Here is a 22,111-nt window from a genome sequence, read left to right as displayed (position 1 = left end):
CAATTTGGGGTTCAGTGTCTTGCCCAAGGACACTTCGACATGTAGACAGGAGGAGCCGGGATGCATGCATAGCACATGCATAGAACATAGAACATGCATAGCATAACAATGATTCTACTGAAAGCGTTTACGTGTGTCTAAGTGATCTCGATCAGGGTAAACCTGTCAGTGTCCCCACTTCTTTATTTCACTGCAGCGTTGATGGATAGATCACACAATGTTCTCCTTAAAAAATAATGTATTAATTGTGGTTTCAATAAGAATGCCATCCATATCAAGTCTAACTGGATGACATGCTATTTCAATTGTAGAAAAGCAATCTGTCAATGTTAATGGCTCCATTTCTTCCCTTTTTACAGACGTCAAATTACAAAACACTCTCACAGATTGGCTGATATTATAGATCTTTCCAAAAACTAATTTCAAACATTCAAAGGTTTAAAAAAGCCAAATGGTAGCAAAATAATAATCATTATAGAAAGATCTAAATCTGTGGTTCTCAACCAGTGGTCCGGGGATCACCAATGGTCCTTGAGGGGGTTCCAGGTGGTCCACAGCTAAATGAGGTTGATGAGTTGCTAACCAATTAAATGGACCCTTATAGATTTTATTTGAGAGTTAAAGATCTATAAGGGTCCATTTGGTTACCAAACTCTCCATTTAGCTGGGGACCACCTCAAGAACCACTGGTGGTCCCCGGACCACTGATTTACATTCTGTCCAAAGCCATAAAACTCTACCGAACGTAGCCGAATTATTGTGTCAATGATAGATTAACACAACTATGTGGTGTTAAAAATTAATCCAATTAATTTCTCCAGAGGACAACAAACTGTAACTGCCAAAAGATAACGGGGCAATAATATTTTATTTTGGATTATCTGCCTGCAAGTTGCTATTGATACAAGACTCAAACAAATAGAAAACATTGACCAAATCAAGCTTACTATGCTTGGCTAAATGAAACGGTGAGTCGTTGTCGATAAACGAAACACGCCAGACCAGCAGTGTGACGAGACATGGTGTGGCTCTCTGACATCATATTGATGAGGGGATCAATCTTGCCCAAATATGGAGAGACAGCGGCACATTCTACACACATTTTTTTCTGCACTTTGCATGATTGGATTTCTGGCTGGGCTGTTGTGTTGTCGGCAATACTAGCTCTTACAGGGAAATACAATAAAGGCCCATGCACTCACGTTAAGATAACCTACATTCAGTGGTATAAAGTAACTAAGTACATTTACTTAAGTACTCTACTTACCGGTAAGTACAATTTTGAGGTATTTGTACTTTACTTGAGTACTTCCAATTTTCAATTATTTTACTTCTATCTCCATTCCGGTATTTCCTCTTAATTTTCCCCCTCAAATGAATGCCCTACTTCTTCATACCACAGTACAATCACAACCTGCAAGCTCAGAACGCGCCCCACCACAACGCTTGTAGATCAGCTATTTTTGCTGCTTGTGACAAATAAAAATGAATTAAAGTGAACCAATGAAAAGTATTAACAAGAGCTTGACTAAATAACAACTACACTGGATCCATTTGGAACGCACATATTTTTTTTTACATTTCCCTAAAAGTAACAATTTTGGGCATACAAGATAAGGTCTCTCTACCCGAAAGTGACCGTATACAACATGACAAATCCGTAGATGTAGTACTAAGTTAGCCTATATTGGTGCGCAAGACATTTGGCTCTGATACATCCATCCTACAGACACAATAAGGAAACTTTCCCCAGTTCAAATATGATTATTTGGGGGGGGGGGGGGGGGGGGTCAAGGCCTGAAAGAGACAGACAGACAGACAGACAGACAGACAGACAGACCTTTAACTTCTAGCATCAGCGCCATATACTGTAAAAAACAAGGACATTGCATTTAAGAGGCTCATACTATTATTTATTTTTTATTTGCCAGCAGTGCAGATCACCTTTTGTCTGACTGCATCTTGCACTGAAGTGATGAGCTGTCAAAGGCTTTGCAGACCTCCCTCCCCCAAAACCCACCTCATCCCATTAATCTAAATGAATGGTCTGACAAATATGTCATAACACTGGGTGTGAAATATGATGGATGCCTGCTCCCGGCCCCATCCATAACTAAGTGTCTTTAAATAGAAAAAGTATCTGGGCAAAGAGAAATGCAGAATTTCAAAGAAACTTTGCGGAGGGATCCATCAATTGTTGGCAAGGCTGTTGAAAGCAAACTGGACCATGCTCGTATCGTCTAAAAGCAACTGGAACCAATTAATAGTGACATGGTTTCGGTACACTGTAAGGATTTGACATGTGGAGTAGAAGATTGATTCTCTTTTCAGGGACCCACAGTTTGATTTACTTTAAGTCTAGTAAGGACCCCCATTGGACCCCCAATCTATACTTTATTTAAATGAGTGATTCACACAAACAATTACTTATTTTATATTAATTACACACCCCATGAAACCTTGAATTCAAGGATTGATTGATTGATCAAATAGTTTATTAGACATACATGTAATAAAATCACACCCGTGTGAACTGAGTGGTGTAAGGTATTATATAAACTGATCAGCTGTGGTCTGACGTAATGTCTGACGTAATGAAATCACACCCGGGTGAACTGGGTGACCGTAGCAACCATGCTCATTTTTTGGTACGAACAGACAGACAGACAGACAGACACGTTGTTTGGTTTATTATGGGTGTGCGAGATTTGTACTCATAATGAGAAATTATATATTGGGTCAGATTGATTGGAGATTAAGAAGCTGCTCTAGGGTGAGAGAGCTCAGGTCCCCACATTCCATTCCACATTCCATTGGGGGGTTTACGGCCCTTCTCCTGTTGGAAGACAGGCCATTATTGACTCCTCTCCACAGGGAAAGTCAACCCATTTAGAACATACAGTAATGAAGTAACCTAATTCCTCTTCAATTGTTTAAATGTGTTCTAATAACCTATTGTATATTGGGTTGGTAAAAAGCCTAAATGATAAATACCTGTAATAATCTAAGCAGTTTAAAGTAGTTAGACATTACAGGGACTGTAATAGGAGCTGCTGTAGCCAGAGGTGCAAGCTGGATGGTCTGTGGGATCTGATTGGCTGAAAGTGTCAGTATGGAGGTGGGATCAGTCAGAGGGCTGCATTGACTATTCTGTATGGCACAAAGTGTAAATTAGATTCACCATACCATCGAACGTGAACATGTCTAGGCAGAGACCAGCGGTAATTATATGCTATAATGTATTATGCGATTATATAATTGTACATTATTAATAATTGATGTAATATGATGTTTAGATGGTAACCAAATGTCATCTGTGTTCTTGTCTCCCCATCGTTGATCAATTACCATCTGATTAACGATAAGGTAGAATTAAAACCACATGATTAACTAAGTCTGAGAAACAACCATGACAAGCTAAACTGTACTATAATCTGGGAGATTAGAGTGCTCAAATGATAGTAAACCCTACCGACAGAGTTAGGATAGAACTACAGACCAATAGGACCTGTAATCCAGATTCCGGGGTTACTGTGTTCATCTTGAGTTGGGGGGAAGTGTGAACAGATCGTGTGAATGTATGATTGTAAGTGTTTAATTAATATGAATTAATAAAAACCCTATAAAATGCACGTTTGAGTTCATCGAATATAAGCTATCATTGGGAGCATTTAGTTCATCTGTGCGTGTTAGTCACTTAAACTCTGCCTACGGCAAGGGCTGGTCGGAGCCTCGGCACAACAAGCCAAATAACCGAACAGTTTTAATTCGCTGTGCACTAAAGTGCACATCGGTGTGCTACTAAAGCACACAGTTTAATTCGTTGTAACCGTAATATAGCCTATAATCTAGGCATATTACAGTTTTAATTCGTTGTGCACTAAAGTGCACAGGTTTAAATCATAGATTTAAGAGTTTTGTACCGTGCGCTGGGATCAGCGCACAGTTTTAATTCGCTGCGAGCAGCGACTGGCTTAATTAGGCCACTAAAGGGCCTAATTAATACAGATTTAAAAGTTTTGTACCGTGCGCTGGGATCAGCGCACAGTTTACATCGTGGCCGGGCGGTTTGACTCGTAATATAGCCTATAATCTAGGCATATTGCCAGTTTCAAATCGCTGCGTGCAGCGACAAGATCTGTACCGTGCGCATCAGCGCACGGCTTAGATCACGGCCGGGCGGTTGGAAGCATAATATAGCCTAAACTGAGACGGTTTGGACATATTATGGTTTCAATCGCTACCGCGTTTAAAGACCTTTAAATTAGTGGTCACTAAAGTGACCGCAATTTAAAGGCAGTTGTGCTGTGCATTGGGATCAGTGCACAGTAATTCGCCGCCGAGCGAAAGTTAATTCGCCGCCGAGCGTGCAGTAATACACGCGCCCGGGCATATTTAAGATATAATATAGTCTGAACCGAAACCGTTTGGACATATTATGGTTTCAATCGCTACCGCGTTTAAAGAACTTTAAATTAGTGGTCACTAAAGTGACCGCAATTTAAAGGCAGTTGTGCTGTGCATTGGGATCAGTGCACAGTAATTCGCCGCCGAGCGAAAGTTAATTCGCCGCCGTGCGAACTGTTTAAACCATAGAGCCCCTAAAGTGCCTGGTTTGAACAGAAAGAGCCGTGCGCTGGGCTCAGCGTGCAGCTCAACACGCGCCCGGGCATATTTAAGATATAATATAGTCTGAACCGAAACCGTTTGACATATTACAGTTTAAATTGCTACCGCGTTGTAAAGGGCTTTAAATAGCAGTCCCTAAAGGGATCTGCAATTTAAAGTTGTTGTAATTCAGAATATAGTTCAACTGAGACGGTTTGACTTTATTCAGTTGCCGTGCTGTTAAATTAAACAGCGTAGATCGGTGTATAGTCACTAAAGTGACCACAATATAACAAAGATAAATTACTGTGCGTTGGGACCAGCACACAGAGTTGAATCGTGCCACACTAATAACCACAGGATTAAATCAGACAGAATTGGGGCCGAAAGACGGCACCCCGTTTGATTGTGGTTGTCTGGTGTGACGTGTATTCAACTGAAATTCAAGCCGTGCGTTGATAGCAGCGCATGCCGCAGTCGTAGTATCCACAGGATTAAATCAACTATAAATGCTGCCGTGACGGCATGCCGTTTGATTTGTGCTACTAACTACGCGGCACCGTTAAACTGTTTTCATGTGGTTATGGGGCCATGGGAAAAACAGCTGTTAAAACCGTAAGCCACAAGTGACTGCGGGTTTAACAATGGTTTGGGAGTCATTGTTCGATAGGGCAAAGTTCTAATCGACGGTCAGTTTAGGAAACTGATTATTTAAGACTATTTGTAACCAAACATAAAGTTTAATTGAGACCGGATAAGACGCCGGTCGTTTAAACCAAGAGAGGTGCTTTTTATAGTAACCACAATAAAAGTGTTTTCTTTCTGGGTGCTTAGACCGCACCAAGAAGAACAGCATTTAGTGCATGTGAGGAGGGGGGAAATTCCTCTTTCTGTCATGCAATGTCCAGGGGGACTGGTAATTACTGTCATGCGGTATAACCTACCAAAGTAGTAATTAATAGCGGTGATAAATGTTTAGAACAAAATAGGGTTCTAAACTCAGCATTAAAGGCGATGTAATAATCTTACCAGTCAATAATGTTTAACGCTGAAAGCGCGCTTTGAAGTGCGCATAAAGGAAGGGCGTGTCTATAATAACTGTTGCGTGACGCATCTAGCAAAACCTGTAATCCAGGTTTAACGGAAGGCTAAGAGTTTGACCGCCCACGGCCAATATAAATCTATATACTTATATTATATATAATCTATATAATATAAAAAGGTTATAGTATAAAAAGGTTTATTTGGTAGGGAAGTATGGGCTTCTCTGAGTACAGAGTCCGCTAATTAAAGCTGGGCAAAAAACTAACCATTTACTTGAGTGAATGAATGATTTGTGAAGTCAACTAAACCACTAACCCAGTCCAATTAGTTCCTGTACTGTTTGTTAAAGGGAGGGACAGAGGGGGTGGAAAAATGGCTTCTTTAAATGAGCTACAGATACAAAGCTCACAGGCTCAAGCTATATTTGATAGCACAACCTATAGGGTGGATCTTTGTATGGACAGGGGTTCATCCAGTGAGATAACTGAAAGTTTTGCTGAGCTGGACAGGGTGATGGACGCTGTAATAGACGCGTCGGTAGATTACGAGATGATCCTTCAGGAACAAAACGAAGATAGACTCGCACACATAGAAAATGAATTACTGAATTTATATGTTAAACAGTACAACAGTGAAAGATACCGTTTAATCAGGGCTGCTATCTGTCAGGAGAATGACAGGGTAGCCAGAGGTGTCGTCACAGCAGGCCTCTGTGAGTGTCCTGCAGAGAGCAGGAACATAGGAGCCCTAGAGGAGAGGGGCATCCAGCCCGCAGACGCAGCACCAGACGTCACGAAATGTGACATCACGGACCCTTTCGCCAGCGCAGAGACGGGCGGAGCGGAGACGGTGCCAGCGGGGACCGGGACCGCCCCAGAGGGGCGAAGAGACAGGGCTACCAGTCATCCGGGCTGGGAGCAGATGGAGCCTGTCACAACGGAAGAGCCTGGTGCCTGCAGTATCCATGCAGGGAAGCCAGAGCCCTCTACCGTGGGCAACGAACCCACGACAGGACAAGCCCTCAGTCAGCACCGTAGCAGGCCAAGAGCAGCTACGGGCAGAGCTGAGGGAAACCAACGAGCGGCAGACGTCGCACCTGTGAACCACGCAGTTCCGCAGCCTTCGACGGAGGAGGAATCGCCGAACATCGACGTTGGACAAGCAGAACCGACAGCAGAGGCAGAGCTGTCAACGGGAGCGGAACAGGCGAGCGGCCTTCCGGAGCTGGAGGCTGCCTACGCCTCACCGTTCATCAGCAGAGCCATGCCCACAAACGGCGTGGGCAAGGCCGACGAGTCATCAAACCTTCTCACCACAGAAACGCCGAGCGTGATTTGTGGCATTACTGGTGCCAGTCCACGCGTTCAAGAGGCGGTGGGGGAGGTGCATGACACACACGCCAAGCACCCTGGGGTGACTTTCGTGAGGGGTCACCCGAAGATTGCCCCCGTGAAGGGTGGCAAACCGGGAATGGCAAAGTCCAGTCTGGTACAGAAAACCGCAGTGTCGACACATTTGTTGTGTCGAGTTTGTAAAGCGGCTGAAAACAAGGCCACAATAACGCCTTTTCTGATTGATCCTGAAAAAGGAACGAGACCATGGAAGAACGCTTTCATGCCAGCGAGATCAGAACTGGGACAGGAGAGTAGCATGTGAAATGCTTCTCCACCCATTTTGTTCCTACAGCAGGGAACAATTGGGGTCAGTGACAACAAGATGTCACAAACAGCACACACACACACACACACGCACGCGCACGCACACACACGCTCACACACGAGATGTGTGTCTGCCAGTGCATATAAATGTGATGATGTATGTGGGTTCATTATATCTGTACTAGACAACAAGTTAGCAGATAAGTGGATTTAATTTGTGCCAATTAAGTCCTTATGGAAAATGGACAAAGGTAAAAAAGAATGCTGGTAAAATGATTAAGTTTCCTTCGATTGGGAGGGGGGAACATTGTCTCTCAAAGTGCAAGTGGGTTTTGTGCGTGAACGCGTGGGCGCGCGCACAAACTATCACACACACAGGCACAAAGACTGCATGTGTGAAAGACACATAATGTGGTTAAAATGTTGCAAGGGTTTGCAATTTTCAATTGGGTTGCTTTTGGTAAAAGTCAAAGTAAAAAATCCAAAAAGTCAAATGATACCAAGTTGTCGAGATGCAAAATCGGTTATTTTGTTAAAATCACAATTTGAGGTTCCTAACACAACCAGGGGTAATAAATTGCATTGTTTGAACATGTGTTTACCAACTGGGCCCCATTCTGCAACCAAAAGAGTCGTTTCAGGTGGGGGGAGCGCAGGAAGAATGTTTCTTAAGATAAGGAACCAGTCTTGTGTGGAAATAAACTGTCTTCTTAAACAAGGGGGTTGTTTAGATAAGTCTGAAGCTTTGTCCGGGCAAACAGCCATAAGATTAAACGGACAGAGGTGACCAAAAGTTCATGTCAGTTAGGTAACCCCTAACTGACATGACAGAAACAGCAACTCTCCTACAAAGTGGAGATGCAATGTATCACATTATTACTACAAGTATACATAAGTTTGATTAGCTGTAACTGAATTTAATACTTAAGGGTGCGTTGGGATAATTACAAAAAATGTCCACGATATCGACGCATGTAAACCTTTTATTATTTTCATTGTTTATTGATTTATGCAGTTAATGGGTTGTGTTTATTTTAATGTGTTTTTCAAAGTTGTATAATGTTATAACTTCAGTATGTGGATCCAGTATTATTTAACAGGTTCCGAAATTACTAAAAATGGCATACGCCCAAATATCAAAAAATAATATTTCCGAAAAAAATTTATATCAAAAATAATCTTTCAGTTTATGGAAAATGAATAACCATATCAATTTTCATAACTGAAACGTGAGGGGTGTTTGGTTTATTATGGGTGTGCGAGATTTGTACTCATAATGAGAAATTATATATTGGGTCAGATTGATTGGAGATTAAGAAGCTGCTCTAGGGTGAGAGAGCTCAGGTCCCCACATTCCATTCCACATTCCATTGGGGGGTTTACGGCCCTTCTCCTGTTGGAAGACAGGCCATTATTGACTCCTCTCCACAGGGAAAGTCAACCCATTTAGAACATACAGTAATGAAGTAACCTAATTCCTCTTCAATTGTTTAAATGTGTTCTAATAACCTATTGTATATTGGGTTGGTAAAAAGCCTAAATGATAAATACCTGTAATAATCTAAGCAGTTTAAAGTAGTTAGACATTACAGGGACTGTAATAGGAGCTGCTGTAGCCAGAGGTGCAAGCTGGATGGTCTGTGGGATCTGATTGGCTGAAAGTGTCAGTATGGAGGTGGGATCAGTCAGAGGGCTGCATTGACTATTCTGTATGGCACAAAGTGTAAATTAGATTCACCATACCATCGAACGTGAACATGTCTAGGCAGAGACCAGCGGTAATTATATGCTATAATGTATTATGCGATTATATAATTGTACATTATTAATAATTGATGTAATATGATGTTTAGATGGTAACCAAATGTCATCTGTGTTCTTGTCTCCCCATCGTTGATCAATTACCATCTGATTAACGATAAGGTAGAATTAAAACCACATGATTAACTAAGTCTGAGAAACAACCATGACAAGCTAAACTGTACTATAATCTGGGAGATTAGAGTGCTCAAATGATAGTAAACCCTACCGACAGAGTTAGGATAGAACTACAGACCAATAGGACCTGTAATCCAGATTCCGGGGTTACTGTGTTCATCTTGAGTTGGGGGGAAGTGTGAACAGATCGTGTGAATGTATGATTGTAAGTGTTTAATTAATATGAATTAATAAAAACCCTATAAAATGCACGTTTGAGTTCATCGAATATAAGCTATCATTGGGAGCATTTAGTTCATCTGTGCGTGTTAGTCACTTAAACTCTGCCTACGGCAAGGGCTGGTCGGAGCCTCGGCACAACAAGCCAAATAACCGAACACACGTAAACTAACAAAGCCAGTCGTAGGAGTGGTTTACACCACTCAAAAAGCCAGTCGTAGGAGTGGTTTACACCACTCAAAAACAGCAACAGAGTACAGTCAAACTTATTCCAAAAGGGATATGACCCAAAAAAAGGCCTTGCTGTCCATTTAGGCCCTAAAGGAGATTGTTTAGATGTTTTTTTGTCACATTCCTATTCCTAAGCCTATCCGGTAGGAGACTCAGGTGGTTTTTACACGAGAACGGTGTTCATAAGAAACGGCAAAATAAAGTATCGTTTGCTGGGGTCCGTTTAGACGAGAAGGGTGTTTTCAGAAGGTGAAAAGTTTGAAAACGCAACAAAGTGAAACCACCTCCCAGAGTGGAAATCTTTGAGAACGCCGTTTTATCCCTTCTCCGTGTAAACAGGCAAAACGGTGAATCCGCAAAACTTATGACATCATGGCTCACGTTGGCTCGCAGCGCATATATTATTACATTGATGCAGAGCCATATAATTATGATATAATGGAGTTCCTGAACAAGCCTCCCTCCTCGCTCATCAGCGATGGTGAATGTAAAACCATGATGTAAATAAAATGCCTTAATTGTGATAGGTGGCAGCCGCGGCAGCAGCGTTTATGTAGCCTAATGTATTATAAAATATATAACCATCCCGTGGCGCGTTCTGCCTGCATGCTCTGGGCTGTCTGTCAGCCTGTCTGTCACCCGGTGCATTATAGAAAGCAGACAGCGAGCGACGGCCACAACCACGTTGTGTTCGGATTTGTTCTAGATTTATAATGTTCTATTTTCTATACTAACTATTCTCAAACACATTTCCCAATGGAAATGGAGAAATATACGGTATTGTTTACTGTCGTGTCTCTTTAGTTTCTAGAGAGACTAAATGGTCACAGATCAATATTATTAAAATTATTTTTTTTAACCCACATGTTTAGAACCACTGGTCTAAACTGCCTTGGGGAAGCTGGAAGTACCTTCACTAAAAACGCTGCGACAACGCTCCACACGTCCCAAACGCTTCTCCCTTCTGGCTCCAAAACTATGGAATGCATTTCCCATTGCAATTAGAACTGTAGACTCACTCCCGATCTTCTGCCGTAATCTGAGAACCCACCTCTTCAGACTCCATCTTAGCCCGTAGCACTTGCCGTAACACTTGCCCTAGTGACCTTACTGGCATATGCAAAGGCAAAATGTATGTAACTTAGATAGCATTTCAAATTTCATTTAGACATAGATAGCACTCTATAGTGTATATGCATATAGTTTCAAGATATTCCACTGGTTCTTAGCTTACGTATGCTTCATGATGACTATTTTTGTATTTGATGTATTGCATGTTTTTGTTCTTGCTTACTGTAAATCGCTCTGGATTAAGAGCGTCTGCTAAATGCCTAAATTGTAAATTGACTGACAGGTCTCCGGACCAATCAGGTCAATGTACCTCCAAGTGAAACCCACACAATGAAGGTTTGATCGCAGTCTACAAAAGAAATACAAAGCAAGTGGGTGGCGACAAAGCCAAATCCGCTCTTTTTAATACACTGTTTGATGTACTCTATCCTATGGAAATACTGCTCTTGTATTAAAGCGTGGTACATTTACATTACATTACATACATTACATTTTCATGTTTTTGAAAGAATAAAGCAAAATTGGGATGCATTGAAGTAATACCCAAGGATCATTATTAAAATGGAGGAAAGCACACCGACTGTTGCGGGAGGAATTTAACTGGTGTTATAATTAAAAGAAGCTCACATAACTATTTAATGCTATAGGAAGAAAGCATCCATAGATCACCAGGAGTCTCGCTGGTTTTGCCAACATAAAAGTGATTCAATGTAGCGAGATCAGTAGAATCGACATCAAATACGCCGATGAACGAACACAGTAGCCTATACTGAGCCTCATAAACATGAAATGTGTATGCATGGGAATCGATGCTCATACAGTGTACCAGTACAGTATGTAAAATGAGCTCGTATTCACATTAATATTTAACCTCACACACGTGTTTTTTAAATGTTGGATCGTGATGCATTGTGAGCTTCTAGATCTGCTATTTTCAATGAACCTTTTTACGTACCAGCTGCTTTGCAATAGCAAGCTGAGTCTATCATCGATGTGCAAGCTAGTCCTCTAGTCCAGCTGGTTTTCTCATTGGCTGACGTCCATAGAGTATTAAAAGGATAGACTGAACCGGAGCGATAGCTTTCTTTCTTTCTTTCTTTCTTTCTTTCTTCATTGATTACCATTGTTGTCTCCTTTACCCAGATGATAGCTATACTGTATATCTACTTAGTGTCTTACACTCCTGTGTTTAACGTTTCATTTAGAAGATGAATAAACCTACTAATGGCAACCTAATGAGAGTGGCGCCATGCAAATGCAATATTTGAGTAGATATGCGCAAATATTGCTCTGATTTCAGAGCACTCTGATAGAAACTGATAGCTGATAGAACTTGCAAACATTATTTTAAAAAAATGGTTGAGAACGACAGACAGACGAGGTGAGGTGGGAGATGGCAGGCTGGCAGGATTGCCCTCTGTGGCCTGTTGGTTGGAATTGGTGACGGTTAGAGTTCAGTTGGTGAGTCACCCCATACATATGTACACTGAAGAGACTCGTACATGAAGGCAGACCGCTGCAGTCACAGACTGATGATGTCACCAGCGCTGGCCGGGGGGGACGTTCAGGCTAATAATAGGATCTGTTTTTTTATGAAAAATATCAAAAATACATAACACGCCACAGGCTGTCCTGGTTGCAGTCTGCTGCCGCGTGTGACTCTATGACTTCACATTTGGCTCACAACCTCTTTTTACAGCTGTGCCAGTGTTGATATTCGATTATGACGAAAGGTGTCCATCGTCAACTAAACAAAAACTAAATAAAATAGAAGTTACGATGACAAACTATGACTAAATATACAGACAATTTCGTCGAGATCCAGTAGAACTAAAAGACATGGAACGCGTTTAGTCGACTAAATCAACTGTAGAGTCAGTCGACTAAAATCCTGTGATATAATATTGGTCAACTAAAACTATACTAAGACTAAAACATTTCAGATGACAAAAATATGACAAACTAAATGGAATTTTATTCAAAAGACTACTACTACTAAAGTTTGTCAGTCAGAATCAACACTGGTGTGGTGTCTCCTTGTACACAGGAGAGCCTGGTGAGGTTGCCATACATGTGATCCTGGACGAGGCTGCCAAGGTAGGAGAACTGTGTGCTGGGAAAGAGAGGAAAGATGTCCTGGGCACCGCTAAAGCTCTGGGCCAGATGACCGAGCAGATCTCAGATCTGCGTTCCAGGTAAACACACTCGCTCTCTCACTACAGTATATCCAATGGCTGTCTCGACCCGTACATACTCTCAATCCAACCTCAACTGACACACACACACACACACACACACACACACACACACACACACACACACACACACACACACACACACACACACACACACACACACACACACACACACATCTGTCAAAATGAACACTAATCCGAGGGGGGAATAAATAAGTCAATTGGGGGTCTGTATAAAGGCATGTCAATTCAACCCAGGGGTCCTTGAAATGAAAATAGTTATATATACACTGTTATATATCACTGTGTACCACCTAGTGAATCACAAACATGCCATAAACTCCTGACATATAAAAAGCACAAGGTTTAATTCCCATAAGGACACAGTTGTGTCCTAGATGAGACCTCAAACAGCAGGTTTGCTGCTGTTTTTAACACGCTTTATAAATGTTTCAGCGTGTGGGAGATAAACACCTCCCCCCCTGCTGTGAAGGAATATTACTGTATGTCACAGCTTTAATCAATGGCTCCAATGTCGTTACATCATGCTATACCATGACGATCATTATGCAGCAGCATGCCTTTGGTTTGTGCACAAAGAAAGCACCAATATTATCCATATCCAGTCGTGGAAAGTAACTAAGTTTTACTACTTTTACTTCTACTCCACTACATTTCAGAGCCGAATATTGTACTTTTACTCTGCTACATTTATTTGAAAAATGTAGTTTCTAGTTAGATTTTGATTACAAAACATACATTAACCACTTCAACCCTATATATACACAGTACATTTCGGCCATTTGAAAATAGCAGCTCTACAAGCTCACAGTGAAGCTCACAATGTGTCTTTTGTGTATTTTCAAAAATAAATTATACATTTGAAATCTTGAAATGCTGCATAATGAGTACTTTTGGTACTTTGGTACTTTTTCTCAAGTACATTTTGAATTCTGGACTTTTACTTAGTGAGTTGTCCACTGTCTATATCAAACGTTCCTATAGGTTTTTGTTTTGCCATTAAAACAAACAAACAAACAATGGATACAGCATTATTTTAACGCCAAGTCCATAATTATAGATAGTTCAAACATTGACAGTATCCTGACTTGGCAAGCGTTTCTGTCATAATGGACTAAACGGCGTGCCACAGGAAGGTAAAGAAAGTCCCCGCTGGTAAAAATCAATAGTCTCAATCATCTCCACTGTATAAGAATTGCTACTTTATCAGATCCGGAACAGTGTGGAGATATTGTCCTGAACATGGTATTTGCACTGCGACTGCGCCCCTTTTCTCATAGTAGTTGAAGTAGATTTTGTTTTGTTATTATTCAAATATTGTGCCCCCCAAAACATGTGGCTATATTTGAGAACTTTGATCTCATTTTCTTTTTGCCCTCCCAGAAAAATAATGCTGCTCTGCAGATACTTAGTCGCAGTCTCTTCTTCCCACTGTCTCTTTCCTTCAATCCTATAGGCATTTTCATGAATTATTAATTTTGTAGAAAAAGCTTAGGAATTAATAACTCATTCCGTGTGAAGAGGTTAAATTAAGCTACTGTGATTTGGGGGTGAGCCCCGCAGTACACACAGCACTTACAGATACGGTATCCCTCTTTTTGTTCATGAAAAAGGTTCTTATGTCACAATTGAAAGCAAATGTTTGATGTGTAATGTATGTATGGTATCATAATATTCTCAAAGAATAGGACATCTTTTAAAAAGGCCAATTTAACAACTTAGCAGACAAACTAGCAGAGTGTGTGTAGGCTATCTAAAAATAACAAAGTACAGTATAGACAAATCCACAGAGGGTTGCTCCACGGATGCAGTGCCCTGTGGGCCAGGTATAGATAATCAGTGCTGATTACACCTCAATAATGGCTGTGCCATCCCTCTGTGGATGTGTGTATGTAGCAGTAGCATGGCTCAGAGCCTCTGTGATGAGCACGGGAGCCCCCCAAGGCTGTGTAAGTTCGCCATTTCTGTTCATAGTAGTATATACAAACCAACTGAGGAATCAGCATCCAAATGATTATATCATAAAGTTTTCGGACGATACAGTAATCCTTAGCTTATTAAAAGAATCCTCCAACATCGACTTATATAAACAAGAGATAGCAGGGGCCGTAAGGTGGTGTGAGGAGCAAAACCTTATTTTAAATGTTAAAAAAACAAAGATCGTCTTCGATCCAAGGTCTGTGGGGGATCACAGCCTGATCCTCATTCACGAGGAGTGTGTGGAACAGGTGACCTCATATAAGTACTTGGGTATTTATTTTGATTCTCAGTTAAACTGGGCCAACCAAGTTGACTCCGTTTGTTCCCGAATTAACCAGCGCATGCACTTTCTGAGAAGGCTCAGGGTCCATGGCGTGGCAACAAACATCATGCTACTGTTCTATAGGGCAAACATAGAATCCATCATCCGTTATGGCATCACCACATGGTTTGGTAACCTGTCCGTCAAACTCAAATCCCAACTTCAAAACCTAGTCAAGAGGGCTGGAAAAATTATAGGTATGCAGCCCCCATGTTCTCTTCAAGAGATATTTGAGAGTACAGTGAGGAAGCAGGGCCTCAAAATCACCTGAGACCCGAACCACATCCTCCATAAAGAATATGAGTTGATGCCGTCAGACGGTACAGATCACCATACTGTAAACTCAACAGATTAATATAAATTCTCCTTTGTTCCTGCACTGTCAATCAAAGCACTCAATAACAGATAACTAACTACTGGGGCAAACGGGGAAGACCTTATGATCGGAGAGTGCAATACTGTAATACTTGAACCTCTTGATATATTTGCACAGTGGGGGTAGGATAATTATTTTTTGTACTATGAACTGTATTTGTTTGTACTATGAACTGTGTATGTATCTATGTATGTATGTACTGTATGTACTGTATAACGCTGACAAATTTCTCCTCAGAGACAAAAGGCGAATTGAATTGAATTGAATTGAATTGAGATATGCTACAGACAGACAGACAGACAGACAGACAGACAGACGAATACATTGGTGCTATAGGTAGCGTTATATGCATCACTTTGTGACAGCTGAGACACTGGGAGAGAGAGTGTCTGCTGACTGTGTGTCACACACACACACACACACACACACACACACACACACACACACACACACACACACACACACACACACACACACAGGTTTCTTTACTTGTATATTTGACATTGAATATCCTCAATACTGCGCTAGTATTTACTTGTCCGGGTTAGAAATGTCCCGCTGCTAGCCCCATGGTGGGCTAGCTGTGCCTGAGAGACCCTTTAAATTCCACCCATCATGCATTGCACCTTCCACGCTGTGTACAAACGCTCTCTCTATCTGCGTGATGCACGCAATACCCCAACACTTGTGATCTTTGCAAGTCGACAAGCTTGATGTCAGTAAAAGTTGTAGTCGAATCAACTTGACGTCATCACATTGGTGGGGAGGCAATCGTTTGGGGATAAAGTTTGCACTTCTGTTCTGACTTTACCTACACAGTGCAGTTCAGCCAGTCAATCAGTGGGACAATAAAATAACTTGAGGCTCTGTGATACTATTCCTCTGTGTAGCTCAGTGATTCCAGGCATAAAACTGGCATAGCAGTTTGTTTTAATTGGGAGCACAGTTGCTGCTGACGTGCTTAATCTGATTATTACACTCGATGTGAAACTCTGCAATATGTAACGTCTAGTTTGGTACATTCTTTGGTACATTTTATCATAATTGTAATGTGACAGTTTCCTTTGTTACCGACAGAATGGTAGGCCGCTGTGCGGGCCATACATTACAAACAGACTCATGCCCCAGAAACCGAATGGCTGGCTATAAGGTACAAAAATCGTAGCACTGCAGTATTGGCCTAATTATCCCTTAATATCCCATTCAATTTAAAAAAATAAAATAAATGACTTTCAAACAGGGCAGAGACAGTCCAAGGTGGAGAGTCCATTTTTTGACGTTCTATTTACTTTCTGTCGAGGCCACCATTGACATTATCTGATGGGTCGCGTTTGCTTTTTCTTGCCCCGTCTCAGGCCTTGAATAATTAAATGGAATTGGCAAGCTCTCTTTTTGTTAATGACAGGAGGTATTGTGACAGTATCTGTTTGACAGGCTCTGCCCTACACCGAGACGTGAGGGGCATTCTAAACAAGGCCCTATTGCTTCCTGTGTTAACCACCTTCAATCTGACTTTGTTGTCGGACATTACATTTATCGGCAAAATCTTCTGATACTGGGCACGATTTAAAGGTATATTCAGTGATTTTACTTAATTCAAATATCACTTATTTTTTTCTGGATAATCCTCCCTACTATAGAGTGTGCTGACCATATAAGGAGTTCCTCCCTGTCCCCAGTGAGCCCCTGGGGTCAAAAAACCCTAGTTTCAGTTTTGGTGGCGGGTGGCAAAGCCTTCATCCAATCAGGATGAGAGGGGCCTTCCTCCAATCATGATCGCCTTGGTGCACATGCTGTTGGCCTGTTGCACTTCCCCCCACTGTAGAGCGTGCATGTGCACATTTTGTTACCGGGGCGGACTGGGTGGTTTTCCAAATCACCCAAATCACTGAATGCTCCTTTAAAAAAGGTTGTGGAAATAGCACATCTACTGTACGAGCCCTACACCAGAACAGAACATGAAGGGCATTCTAAACAAAGCTCTTGCTTGCTTTTTTTTTTCAACCTGGCATCTCTATTGGGCATGAGGCATAAGTGAAATTTAAAAGTAAAAAAAAACACAAATTCCCCACATTTCTGAAATAGCCAAAATATAGCAGATCAACAAGTCGTCAGGCGTTGTGAGCTTGTAGGTTGCCCATTGTCTCATTCTGTCATGAAACACAGTATAACAAAGATCTTGTAGATCAGCTAGTGCTTCTGGCTAGTGCAGAGCCCTTGGGAATCCTGTCAACAAAGTATGAAGTGGTTCAATGGTTAAAAGGCAGGGAGGCACTGTCTGAAACAAATCCTCTCCTTCATGCTGAGTTGACCAGTGGCATTCTGTCCTGAAAAGGCAGAGTCAAGTACAAATGTCATTGCTTGTTGGTTTTCTAGTCAACACAACAGCCCGGCCTAGCTGGGCCCAACGGCTCCACTCCATCTGGGAACGCAGTCAACCCTAGAGAATATATCAGACTGGGCAGTCTGTCAGATTGGACACTAGACTCAGCACTCCCTGTGAGGTGGTTTGGTTTTCAACGTTAGTGTAACAAAAGAGGGACAAAATGTTGCGGGGCCCAATACATTAATCTTTTTTCTTTTTGTTTATTTTATGAAATGGATATTCATTGTTTTTGTTTCTTTGTTTAGCAAACACACACAAACACACACAAAAATATATAATAATACCGGCCAAATGTGCAAATGTTTTTGATAAATTCTGCTTCGTTGATGTTCTGGTTGGCTTAATTTGCTTGAGGACATTTCTTAGCATTCCAGAAGAAACAATCCTTACAAGAAGTATTTGGCGTACTGTTGGATGAATGCAGCATGACAAAACATACAGAGGAGTATAGCTCCCAGATGGAAGAAGTCTTCAGGTGAAATATCTTGTTGACATGTCCATATGTTGATCCTCCCCCACCCGTCCTTCCTGTTCTGACATTTATTTGTTGATCTGACCTCTTCAAACCCTGTACACTCAAGACACGCTCCATAATATGGCCCGTACATAATTCATTCCATACAGTATGTCGATCTGACCCCCCATGCCAAAGCGGCAGCGCTCGCCCAGCAGTCTGCCGTCACCCAGGCGGCTGCGTTCACGCCTCGCCCTCAGGGCGAATTACAGGGTAGTTATTTACCTGTTACCTTTGCCGCTACTCTGTGTTATCCCAGAGTCATCACTGCGACATGTACATGGAGGATATTTTTCTTTTACGCTCTCTAATACCACAAAGCCGACAGCAAAGCGCAGCACTTCACAGTTCACAGAAGAAAAAAGAAATGTGACAAGAACAAGGCTAAACTCCTTCTCCACATAATGCTGGAACGCTTTCAAGTGCAGGCCAAACAAGGCAGCACACTGGTAACAGGTCCTAACTTCTTCAAAGATTAATAAAACGATAGAAAAGAGGTTGGCCTTCCTAGCTACTCACACAAATATCAATTGCCAAGATTGTTTTGCGATTGTTTTGTGCAAGTGTGCACTATGAGTGTGCATGTAAGACAGAAGGACTTGCATAGCTACATAATGGATCGATTAGGGTCCCTAATGTGATCACTGAATTTAGGAACAGTAAATGCATTGCATTACTGCATCATAGACAGATGTAATGTGATTACATTATGTGTGACTTTGCTTTAGTGTTTCACCCGGCGCCACTGGGTGAGTCGATCTCTGAGGTGAATTTCACCCTCCATTTGCCGTTGCATTATGTAGCCGCCAGAAGTGGTGGAAAAAGTACTGACATTTCATAAGTAAAAGTACAGATACTGCTATGTAGAAATTTACTCTGTTACAAGTACATTCCGGAATTCAAAATGTACTTGAGTAAAAGTACAAAAGTATTGGCATCAAAATGTACTTAAAGTACCAAAAGTAGAAAGTACTATACAGATTGTCCCATTTCAAGTTTTCAAATGTATAAAAATATTTAGGAAATAGCAGATCTACAAACTCACAATGTTGAGCTCACAGTGTGAGCTTGTTGAACGTCTATTTTCAAATGTCCGAAATGTATATAGGGCTGAAGTGTTCAATGTATGTTTTGTAATAATAATCAAGTAACTAGTAACTAAAGTTTTCCAATAAATGTAGTGGAGTAAAAGCACAATATTTCGATCCGAGATGTAGTGGAGTAGAAGTAAAAGTATTTGAAATTTGAAATACTCGGGTACAGTACAAATACCTCAAAATTGTACTCAAGTACAGTACTTAAAGTCAATTAATTACTTAGGTTAGCCTTACACCACTGCCCTCCAGTATATGCTGTGATCTTCCTATAGCCTACACGTTGGTGTGGCTCGCTGGGAGCGGGCCTTTCTTTGAGCGATACGAGCTGTGACATATGTTGCTGGCACAGCAGTATGCTCTGGACACGAGAGGTTAATGAGTTCCAGCTTATTGGCGGCTGCTTTCCCAAAGCATCACTGACTGCAGGCGAAACAAGGACGAGAAGAGAAACTCACCGCGACGAGCCGCTATGTGTAGACGTAGAATTAATCGATTATTCTGAGATTTATGTTTGAGTGTGCAACATATACCGGAGCTGTGTACACTAGTACAGATGGGATGAATAAACTGGTTATGTTACACAGTACACTGTGCAGCCAGCCAGATGTGCCATTCCAACTCTTCACGCTTTCCTGATCTTTTCTGAAGGTTTTATGAAAATTCATGTTTTCCCTGCAGATTGTATTTACTGATTACTGATTAGCCTTGCTATTGCTACTGAAAAGAAGTGTCCAGCAGAGGAACTCTATCTATTCAGGGACTCTGAATAGAATTAACATATAACACCTTGGAAAATGCCCCCCTTTCACACTGACGAAGTTCTGTTTCTGACAATCTACTGAATTGCCAATGGCAGGATCGACATGTGAAGTTCTCAAATGTCTGTAAAGATAACAATATCCACAAAACGATGCTTTTAGGTTACAGCATGGAGCTATTGCTATTCCAGAAACTGGGTCTTCAACAGGGGGTCCAGGACACTCAGGGGGTTGTCATTGTAACTACAAGGGGTCTGGAAAATCAGCAATTTAACGGTGCCAAGTTGACGATATTGAAGGTCAAAAAGGTCTGAAACAACATATTATTAGGAGTCCGCTTCGGCCGACTAAGCGCCCATGGACTACACATACAGTACACGTCGTCATCACATCCTCGTCAGCACCTGTCGGATTGGACCGCGCGTCAGGCGTTTGACGCGACGGGATGCCCCGCGGCGCAGACAATACGACTGACGCAGATCTGTCCTCGACTCATCTGTTTGACTCAACGGGTCTGATGAGAGGCTGTGCTGGCACACCAACCAGTCGAGGGCCATAGAGGTGGAAGAAAGGACGCGCATGTCTTATTTAAAATTAGCTTGGGATCCAGACAAGTGTTCATTTTGTTGACTAAGACTAAGTCTAAAAGACTGTTTTTTGATATTTAGTCGACTAAGACTAAACTAAGACTAAACAATGTCAGATGACTAAACAGGACTAAAGCTAAATGGTGTGTTCAAAAGACGAGACAAAATCTGAATTTTCTGTCAAAATGAACACTGATCCAGGCTGATTCACTCCGTTCCGTGGCCTTTGCTTCTCAGTCTGGCCAGAGTCCGGTGAGCTTGTTTGTTCCAAATGTCACCAATTACGTATGCAAGTCAGGAATTATTTTAATGGGGGTACAGAGTAAAATAATTTACCTCTGAGATGTAGTGGAAGTAAAAGTTTGGTAATATACCCACGTAAAGTCACAAAAATCACACCCATTTGAAGAGAGTGGCGCTCTTATCATCATACATCATCATACATCATTTCTTTCTTGCTAATCACAATTTGCGTCCTCACTTTTGTCTTCAATGTTCGTGTTTACACAATGTTTGTGTTTACACAAACACTCAAAACTAGTCATAGGTGGTAGGAGGGGCTTGCTCCGGTGGCCGAACGGTTTGCGGAGCGGTCTTGATACCGGAAGGTCGCCAGTTCGTATCCCCGGACCGGCACGTTACAATTACCACCGCTGAAGTGCCCTTGAGCAAGGCATTGAACCACTACCATGAAATGTTCGATGAGCAGGGCCTGGCTGTAAACAAGTATCTGATGCTTAGTCCAGTTACCCTGGGTAAAGTATAGTAACTTTGCTTTGCTTTGCTTTCCCCTTAAAAATACTAGTACGTGAGTACATGTACTCAGATTACCAGCGAGCGGTGAAGGCTGGCGGGGTAAAGACTGGTTATAATGGATGGACACACAGTTACAACAACCTACTGCTGTGATAAGCTGTCTGCCCTGGAACCACCCCCTCCCCCCACAATCCATTGACCCTGAAACCTTTGATTAGAACACTCAGAATATGCTTCTTTCCTCCCTCTCTATTTATTGTAGATTTTCTTTTGACAGCTGGGTCTATAACTGTAAAATCCTAAGTGTTCATTTAACTCGTAGGGGGTGTACAGATGTAACCAAATGGACC

The 22,111-nt window shown here is 41.8% G+C and overlaps 2 protein-coding genes across 2 annotated transcripts in view; one reads left to right on the top strand and one right to left on the bottom strand.

Moving 5' to 3' along the window:
* eys (eyes shut homolog) overlaps window positions 1-22,111 on the top strand; it is a 580,966-nt gene that overhangs the window by 23,692 nt on the left and 535,163 nt on the right. The window contains exon 3 of the mRNA XM_079513209.1: window positions 12,817-12,964. The gene's annotated coding sequence lies outside the window, so the exon portion shown is untranslated. The remainder of the gene's footprint in view (window positions 1-12,816; window positions 12,965-22,111) is intronic.
* Window positions 1-22,111, bottom strand: part of adgrb3 (adhesion G protein-coupled receptor B3) — a gene marked incomplete at its 5' end in the record, with an annotated part of 229,890 nt that overhangs the window by 173,740 nt on the left and 34,039 nt on the right. The window lies entirely within an intron of this gene.

Source organism: Electrona antarctica, assembly GCF_951216825.1.
Source record: "Electrona antarctica genome assembly, chromosome: 10".
In the NCBI taxonomy this organism is placed as follows: Eukaryota; Metazoa; Chordata; class Actinopteri; order Myctophiformes; family Myctophidae; genus Electrona; species Electrona antarctica.
The sequence above is the reverse complement of the archived record's forward strand: the minus strand, read 5'-3'. Positions and strand labels throughout refer to the sequence as shown.